Source organism: Haliotis cracherodii, unplaced genomic scaffold (genome assembly GCF_022045235.1).
Source record: "Haliotis cracherodii isolate W230 unplaced genomic scaffold, xgHalCrac1.p SCAF_10, whole genome shotgun sequence".
NCBI lineage: Eukaryota > Metazoa > Mollusca > Gastropoda > Lepetellida > Haliotidae > Haliotis > Haliotis cracherodii.
The window spans coordinates 35,566,320-35,576,035 of NW_027266265.1; the positions used below are offsets into that span (position 1 = coordinate 35,566,320).

Below are 9,716 nucleotides of genomic sequence, written 5' to 3' on the forward strand. Positions count from 1 at the left end.
CAACAACGTGCTGCAAAGTCTGTAGTGTCGCCATATGTATGCGATACCTACGTTGTCGCGACGTTTGGGATGAACGTTGTAGCAACGTAAAAAATGGATGTTGTGACAACGTCTTGATTTGGTTGTATTTTGGTATACGCACAACGTTGTAGCAACCATTCTGGGAGTCTACAGATTGACGTTGTGACAACGTTACATCACAACGTTGTAGCAACGTAAAAAATGGATGTTGTGACAACGTCTTGATTTGGTTGTATTTTGGTATACGCACAACGTTGTAGCAACCATTCTGGGAGTCTACAGATTGACGTTGTGACAACGTTACATCACAACGTTGTAGCAACGAAAAGTCAACGTTGTCACAACGTTGTCACAACGTAGAATTGTTTGCTGGGATGTACTTGATATTTATTATTTTAAAAAAACACTCACCAATTATGAAAATATCGATCGTATTCCAAACCCGGAAGTAAAATGCCGATATACTAGGTTCTGTCTCTTCCGCTTGTGCGCAAAGTCATAGAGTATCAAAGCAGGCCAACTAGTTGAAATAGGAGCCCTCTAGAGGTAGAATTGACTTGCCACGTGTACAAGTATGGCGGGCTTCTATATCTAGACTAAGGTGGCGTCACGACAAGGACTATCGCACCAATGAATGATTCTCAGTCTGCAAGTAGGTCAGTCGCTGATGTGAGTGATAATGACACTGCCTTGCTTCATATTCCGCCACCCCCAGCTGCTACAAACGTTCCCCAAAACCCTGCATTAATGTTCAAAAAGTATTTATCGAAGGACGATGCACTTAAATCAGAAATAATTTGGACATTAAAGCTTGTGACTGGTCATCAATCATACAAGTCGTCAGAAGGGGCAAGTGATCTATTTCAAGCCATGTTTCCTGATAGTGATATCGCTTAACAATTCACATCTGGGGAAAAGAAAAAGGCATACCTTAGTGTTTTTTGTATTGCAGAACATTTTATGCAGCTACTGAAAAAGTCAGTGTCAGGACTTTATGTAGTTCTATTTGACGAAAGTTTGAACTCTAAAATGCAGGAAAAGCAAATGGACATTCACCTTAGGATTTGGAACAATGACACCAACAAGGTCGATTCAAGATATCTCACCTCTGAGTTTCTAGGTAAGTGTATGAAAATTTACAATAAATAAACAATTATATGTGAAAACATCTGCAACAATTATTATTTACAATTAAACATGTAATATATTAAAATTATAATTAAACATGTAATATATTGAAATTATAACATTAAACAAGAATATTAAATATACCATATTTAATTTTAATAATCTTAAAGCAGCAGTAAATAATAGTTACAATACTAGTACTATTAAATTAATTATTTTAAATATAGTCATGGTAAAAAAATACAGAATACATATTAAATCAGTAATATGAATTTATTTATATATATATAAATATTAAAGTTTAAATACTGTGTACATTTCACTCATGTCATGCCACTTCACTCATTCAGTTTTGAAAAATGGACTGTACGTTCCAAACATGGTACAAGTCAGCATGGACGGCCCAAATGTGAATTGGAAATTCTTTAAGCTGTTGCAAGAAAAACTGAAGCAGGAACATAACTCAAATTTGATAAACATTGGATCATGCGGCTTGCATATTGAGCATAACTCATTTAAGTCTGGTGCTGAAGTCACAGGGTGGAATATATCATCATTTCTGTCTGGTTTGTATTACCTGTTCAAGGATTCTCCTGCAAGAAGGGAGGACTTTACCTAAGTCACTGGCTGTTCAATGCTGCCCTTGAAATTCGTAAGCCACAGATGGTTGGAAAATGTCCGACTGTGCGAAAGGGCCATTTTGCTGTGGGACAAGATTGTGACTTAAAGGAAACAAGTTTCAAAACCAACCTGCAAATCTTATCAAGCGGTTCTAGAATCTGTGCAAAATACTTGCTTTGTTGCAAAGCTAACCTTCTTCAAGATGATTGCCCTACAACTGCAACCATTTCTATCACAGTATCAGGGCAACAAACCAATGGTTGTGTTTTTGTGTGAAGACCTTGTCATGTTGATAAGATCCCTCATGAGAAGATTCATAAAATCCGACAAGCTGGAGCAGCTGAACGAAGAGACACTTGCCAAACTTGATGTCACCAACAAGGACTTTCATGTAACATACAGTAAAGTAGAAGTTGGTTTTTCGAGTGAGAAGGCACTAAAGCAAAAGTCAAGTTATACTGGTGAACAAGCTTGTGAAAAACAAGTACTGGACTTCAGGATGAATTGCAAAAACTTTCTGATATCACTTCTAAAGAAAATGCTTCTGAAATGTCCTGTATCTTACCCTCTAAGGTACTTGTCATGCTTTAGTCCTGTCAGAATGGTTTCTGCTAAAGAAGAAAGTATCCAGAAATTTAAGAAGGTTCTGAATGTTCTTCTGAATGCCAACCGAGTGGATGATATAGAATGTAATGTCCTGTTAGATCAATACCTCCAGCGTTTGGCTCAGAGAAGTTCTCTAACTTCGACAAGTCCACAGACCAGATCTTCTATCATTACATGAGCCAGGATGGCAGAAAACAACAGTTCGAAAAACTGTTTTCTGTTGTGAAACTTATCATGATACTTTCACATGGACAGGCTGCAGTTGAGAGGGGGTTCAGTGTCAACAAAGAAATAGAGGTGGAAAATATGAAGAGACAAACACTTGTGGCTCACAGAGCAATTTGTGACCATGTGACAAAAGTGGGAGGCATCTTAAAGGTGGACATTAACATAGAACTACTGTTGTCTGCAAAGTTTTCCAGGCAACGGTATGACAAATATCTAGAGGTGGAAAGAGAGAAGATAAAAAAGTCAGCAGAAGAAAAAAAGAAGATGTACTCTACAAGCAAATGAAGAAATATAAAATAGAAAAGAAAACTAGAACTAGACATCACAAGATTGTCAAAAACTGCTGATGATCTTTCCTTGAAGGCAGAGGCAACCCCAAAAATATCCTTTGTTGTGCAATCAAATGCACTTAGAAAAAGTGTTAAAGATAAGACTGTAGAGATAAGTCAGTTAGAAGAAAGTCTAAATGAGCGTCTTGAAAACTTAAAAAAGTGTTGACAAAGGCAAATGTATGACAATTGAAACAATCAAAATTGTACTTGGAAAGTACCAAATAGGTACTGGAAAAGTACTGGATTTTTTTTTCTCTTGACCTGTATGAACCATGCAATATGAAGTTTTGACTTGGTTGATACATGTCATCGATCCCAATTGCGTGGATCAATGCTCAAGATATTAATCACTGGATTGTCTGGTGCAGACTCGATTATTTACAGACCGCCGTCAAATAGCTTGAACATTGCTGAGTGCGGCGTTGAACAACAAACCACCCACCTAAAAATCAGATGACTATAATAGGTTATTATTGTCCGCTTACAACCGGAATAGTAGCCACAAGACAATTAATCTATCATGATTCATAATGGTACACTGTTCCCATATCTTTTCATTAAAAACCACACTGTGTCGCTTCATAACATTTCCATGTCAATTACAGAGCTGTTAGCGTGCTTTTTTGTCATTGATGAATGACCCAAAGTAATTTGTATAATACATAGTCATTACATGTGCGGATACGGGGAAGAATAGGTCTTCAGCAACCCATGCTTGCCGTAAAAGGCGACTAACGGGATCGGGTGGTCAGGCTCGCTGACTTGGTTGATGCATGTCATTGGTCCCAATTGCGTGGGTCGATGAGCATGATGCCAATCACTGGATTGTCTGGTCCAGACTGCCGTCATATTGCTGAGTGCAGCATTAAACAACAAACACATAAACAAAATAAATGGTCTCATGGGATGTATAAAACTAGTTGTTGAAATCTTGTTGTACACGTCATTCAGAGTTTGCTCTTCATTCTATTTTTCAAGCCTGTAAACTACTTCTTCTTAATCCATTAAAATAAATATCATGATCACCAAGCACACGATATTAAAGCATGTGCGTAAGTGGGGTCTCAAACAGAGCATAGGCTCAATATATCTGTCAAGGTAATTTTGCTAGTCAAACAACTGTTTAGATGCTGGTTACTGAAGGTGGCTGCTGTAAATCCATGACTCCAGTATTAAATTTAACCTGTACACTTTTAAAAACCCATATATTCGTAACAGCATTCTCATAAAGATCACATGACACCCTAACAATCAAGAAAAGGGGCGCAATATTCTATACAGTAAATAAAACTGCCAAAGCGCCCTTAACGAAGATGTTTTTTTCTGGAATCCAGGTGAAGAGTTGTCAAGAAATTGAAATTCAACAGTTTACAGCAAGAACACACAAGTCCAGCTTCAAAACCGTCTTTATTCTCCAGGCACAATGTTCCTTAGATTCCTCGGGGTAACCTAGTTCAAGGAAAGCTCTATTATGATTTCAGCAAATACTAAATATATTAATCGTTCATACAATACTTACAGTCTGACATTCAACACAAAACTTGTGAAGGTTCCATAAATCGTACATATTTTATGGTGAGTATTTTGGAGAAATTTAAAAAGTGGGCGTTCGCATAACATTCTAAATATGACAACGATCCCAGACACGTAAAAAACGTCATGTCAAGATACAAACACATTATTGCAGTTGGACTTTGATCAGCTGACCTATTGATCGGTCAGTCTGCAACGAATGTACGCATGACATCTTCTCGGGGAATGATAATGGATGTCGTCTGCCCTATCTAGACACCAACAGCGCCCTAATGTGTGCAGAAGGCACAATCCTTGTGGCGTAGGGGTTTGAGCGGGTGTCAGAAGGTGCTAATTTAGTTGTGCAAGAAAGCATATATGTCTATGCTTTGGTAACTTTTGACAGACTATACATAATTTTTAAGGAAATAATATTGATTGAGTTGGCCCATTGTCAGGATGACCAAGGCGGACCAATTCCTCTTTCGTGAACGTCATAACCAGGGTGCGTCTCGCGACAGTTGGGACTTTATGGTAGGCTAGAGGGTTCCCCTTGATGTGTGTGCTTTTGCGAGTCGTCGCTTGTGTTAATACAGAAAGGGGCATGTCAGAGCTGTTGGTCGAGAAGAAGAAAATACATTGAATTTTTCATCCATCTCTTAACCAACACCGAGACATATGCATAATAAGCACATTATAAAGCATACTAAAACTATTGGTTTACCTTGTCACTATTCGCTAAATATGAAAATGATGTCACCCACAAGAGTACCTTTCTTAAACTCCGTAGTTCCTGTACCAGTGGGCTCAATATAATTATTGTCAATGGTTCCCCGTAAGTGTATATACAGGGGATTGGGTAGAATAGGTCTTCAGCAACCCATGCTAGCCGTAAAAGGCGACTATGCTTGTCGTAAGAGATGACTAACGGGATCGGGTGGTCAGGCTCGCTGACTTGGTTGATGCATGCCATCGATCCCAATTGCGTGGATCGATGCTCATGATATTAATCACTGGTTTCTCTGGTCCAGACTCGATTATTTACAGACTGCCGTCATTTACCTGGAATACTGCTGAGTGCGGCGTTAAATAACAAACAAACACGTGAATGGGATTGCCTGGTGTGCCTGGCCTCTTTCTGGAAAAAAAATCACGCCTACAAATTAGTTTGCTGCATGATGATAATTGGGAGGATTACAAGGATTATGAAGAGTCTAAAATTGCTACAAACACATATTAAACTTCGATTATTTTAGGGATGACCTTACTGGATAAAGAAATGATTAACTTCATCTGTTTCAGTATCATAACTATCTTACATTGGAGATAAAGATATTCATCATATAATGGGTAGGTTTCTCGGCAGGATAAAGCCATCGGATAAAAACGATATCTGTTGGGGTCATGTGCGGATAGAGATGAAAATATCAAAGGTCAAGTAGGGACTACTGTCACTGTTTACAAACAAACATGGCCTCGTCATTTGGCGATCGAGTCAGAATTAACCATCGGGAATCTGGGTAAACTACAGAGATAATTGCTTTCATTATCAAAAGAACAGTCTAATATACTGAAAATCACTGTCTAACTGTGACGTAGCTGAGGCATTTTATAAGTTTTGACATCTCTGAAGATATAAATTTCGACACAATTTAGCGAGGCCGCGAGGTAGGCCAAGTAGGATCAGTAGCCATATCTGTGCTTGTAGTCCTCTGCGGCTTGAACCTTTCACCACAAATAAAAATAGTTGGATTTGGCCGAAATATCTTTAAATTGTTACCTTGTTTCGTTTTGTCGCTGTGTGTACATCTGACTACACTTCTTAACGTTATGACAGGACAGACCGACTGTCAACAACGTCTGACCGTGGCTGTGACGTCTCATAGACTAGGATTAGAGTAGCTTCCCTTTGACAAAGGGCAGTTACTCCAGCAGACAGACCGATGGATTGCCGCGAAAGGCAATATTAAAAACACCCATTGCGTATATGTTGCTTCGCCACAGTATAAGAAAGAGATTTCCTGGAATGCGCGCATTAATATTTATTACGTCTGAGGGTAAGTGATGTGTCAGTCGGACAGTGACAGTAGCAAATATAGTTCCAACTGGAAATTTGCTACTGTCACTGTCCGACTGACACATCAGTTACCCTCAGACGTAATAAATATTGATGCGCATTCCAGGAAAACTTGCAATGTTTCGGTATTGTTTGTGAGAGAGGGAAAGCGATTTTGAAGCACAGAATTAAAGAATGACATTATATGACAAAGAGGTTATCACGCTTGTGTGTTTGGGGATGGTTGTTGGTTGGTTGGTTGGATGGTTTGTTGTTTAACGCCGCACTCAGCAATATTCCAGCTATTTGACGGCGGTCTGTAAATAATCGAGTTTGGACCAGACAATCCAGTGATTGATATCATGAGCATCGATCCACGCAATTGGGATCAATGACATGCATCAACCAAGTCTGCGAGCCAGACCACCCGATCCCGTTAGTCGCCTTTTACGACAAGCATAGTCACCTTTTACGGCAAGCATGGGTTGCTGAAGACCTTTTCTAACCCGGAATCGTCACGGGTTATTAGGGGAAATATCCTGCATTAGGAATAAACACACACTATGTATTTAGCTCGCCAAGGCTCGCTAAATACAATGTTTATTCCTAATGCAGGATATTTACCATCCCCAAACACACTCAGGTGATAACCTCAATGTATTTTTCTATTCAAATACCATTTCATCTTGTTCATGGACAATGATATTTACGATACAAAAACAACTCGGCTCATAATCTTTGTGTATCGTTATGTATTATAATATATATGTAATGCGTTGATCTGAATTGAGTAATTGGCATCTAGTGTTTTGTAATCTGATGGGGTGTAAAGTAATTCATTGTACAGTGAAGTATTGCATTGTATTGTATGTCATTCATGGCACAGTGAAGAATTGTATTGTCGGATATATTTTTGGTTTTGGGATGCAAGCGTGACATTTCGAAAGCGAGGTCTGCATATTTGCCATGTTTTTCCTGAATCTTGTCAATCACATTTAGTGTCAAAAAGAGACCGAAAATGCAATGATATAAATGATTTCATTAGATTTATCAAAAAGGACAAGATCAGGTCTGAGGCTGTATACGGGCCTATTCCAATGAATTGTGTATTTATCATTTGCCATGACGCCCTCTACATATTCTGGGTTGGTTGGTTGGTTTGGTGTTTGACGCCGCACTCAGCAATGTTCCAGCTATAAGACGGCGGTTTGTAAATAATCGAGTCTGGACCAGACAATCCAGTGATTGATAACATGGAACACCACGCAATTGGAATCGATGACATGTATCAACCTAGTCAGCGAGCCTGACCACCCGATCCCGTTAGTCACCATTTACGGCAAGCATGGGTTGCTGAAGACCTATTCTCTCCCGGATCCGCACATATAATGACTATGTATTATATATTACTTTGTTTCCTTTGGGTCATCCATCAATGACAAAGAGGCTCGCAAACAGCTCTGTAATTGACGTGGGAATATTATAAAGCGACACAGAGTGGTTTGTAATGAAAAGAAATGGGAACAGTGTACCATTATGAATCATGATAGATTGAATACAATTGTCTTGTGGCTACTATTCCGGTTGTAAGCGTAAAATAAGAACCTATTATAGTCACCTGATTTTTAGGTTTAAAGTTGGGTGGGTGGTTTGTTGTTTAACGCCGCACTCAGCAATGTTCAAGCTTTTATGACGGCGGTCTGTAAATAATCGAGTCTGCACCAGACAATCCAGTGATTAATATCATGGGCACCGATCCACGCAATTGGGATCGATGACATGTATCAACCAAGCATGGTTCATACAGGTCAAGAGAAAAAAAAAATCCAGTACTTTCCCAGTACTGATTTGGTACTTTCCAAGTACAATTTTAATTGTTTCAATTGTCATACATTTACCTTTGTCAACACTTTTTTAAGTTTTCAAGACGCTCATTTAGACTTTCTTGTAACTGACTTATCTCTACAGTCTTATCTTTAAAACTATTCTACCCCGGAATCTTCATGGGTCACATATTTTGGGTCGTACCATGGATGGACGCCTGTGTCAAAACCACAAGCATGGCGAAGACGGGAATAGAATGATCGAGCCACGCCATCATGTCGCTTAAGATATTGTGTTTGGGCCATAGCTGGGCATCCACTGACAATGTGTAGGACAGTCTCATTTAAGTCATTGCATATGCTACATTTCATATATACATTTTGATGCAAAGTTTACATCAGACATTGACGGTTTCGAGTGGGAAGTGCCTGGTCCTGCGCAGCAAACTGAAAGCCTTCTGTTTCACTTTTCAGGCCAGCCGACTTCATCCAAGCGAAGGACTCCACAATAACTCGATGCAGTGGTCGTTCAGTTAGCCTCAAGTTGAAATACTGGGTCTGGGCCGATTTGATACGGCACTTCGCTTGGTTGACACTCATTTCCGTACCGTCCAGCTGTACTGAAACCAACCCGGAATTGTCAGAGAATGTGAAGACACCCTAACACTGCAGCCTTCTACATTACCCAGATTGTCAGAAGGGCTGTTATTCCTGGTAACAAACTCGGGTACTCTCCCGATGTCAGTCAACAGATTGGGAGGTACTAAACGTAAGGCAGCGTATTCATTATTATTATTTTTAATATTATTAGTAGTAGTACTTACAGATTACGATAAATAAATGCAGGGTGACCCTGGCTCAGTCAGGCCTGTTAGGCTCATCATCAGCTCAGGGCTCTTGCCCTCTCTACATGCAGCCCAGACAGCGAATTGGACTTCTCCCAGGAAGCGCTGCCTAGGCAAACCCACCCAGAAGAACTCTTCAGAGATGTAAAGATTCCTCAACACTGCAGCCTTCTGCGTTATCCAGATTGTCAGAAGGGCTGAATTTCTGGTAGCAAATCCGGGTACACTCTCAATTACACATGGGGTAATAATATGTTTTTTGGTTTTTGGTTTTGGTTTAACGCCGCAATCAGCAATATTCCAGCTATATGACTGCGGTCTGTAAATAATCGAGTCTGGACCAGACGATCCAGTGATTGACATTATAAGCATCGATCTACGCATTTGGGATCGATGACATGCATCAACCCAGTCAGCAAGCCTGACAACCCGATCCCGTTAGTCGCCTTTTACGGCAAGCATGGGTTGCTGAAGACCTGTCCTTGGACTTACACGACCACGAGAAACAAGCTAGTCAATGAAATGGTCTGATCTGAACCTCAAT

The 9,716-nt window shown here is 39.7% G+C and overlaps 1 pseudogene; it reads left to right on the forward strand.

Annotated features, from left to right (window-relative positions):
• The first annotated feature begins 1,528 nt into the window (after positions 1-1,528).
• LOC139453748 (uncharacterized) lies at positions 1,529-2,889 on the forward strand (annotated as a pseudogene).
• Positions 2,890-9,716: the final 6,827 nt, after the last annotated feature.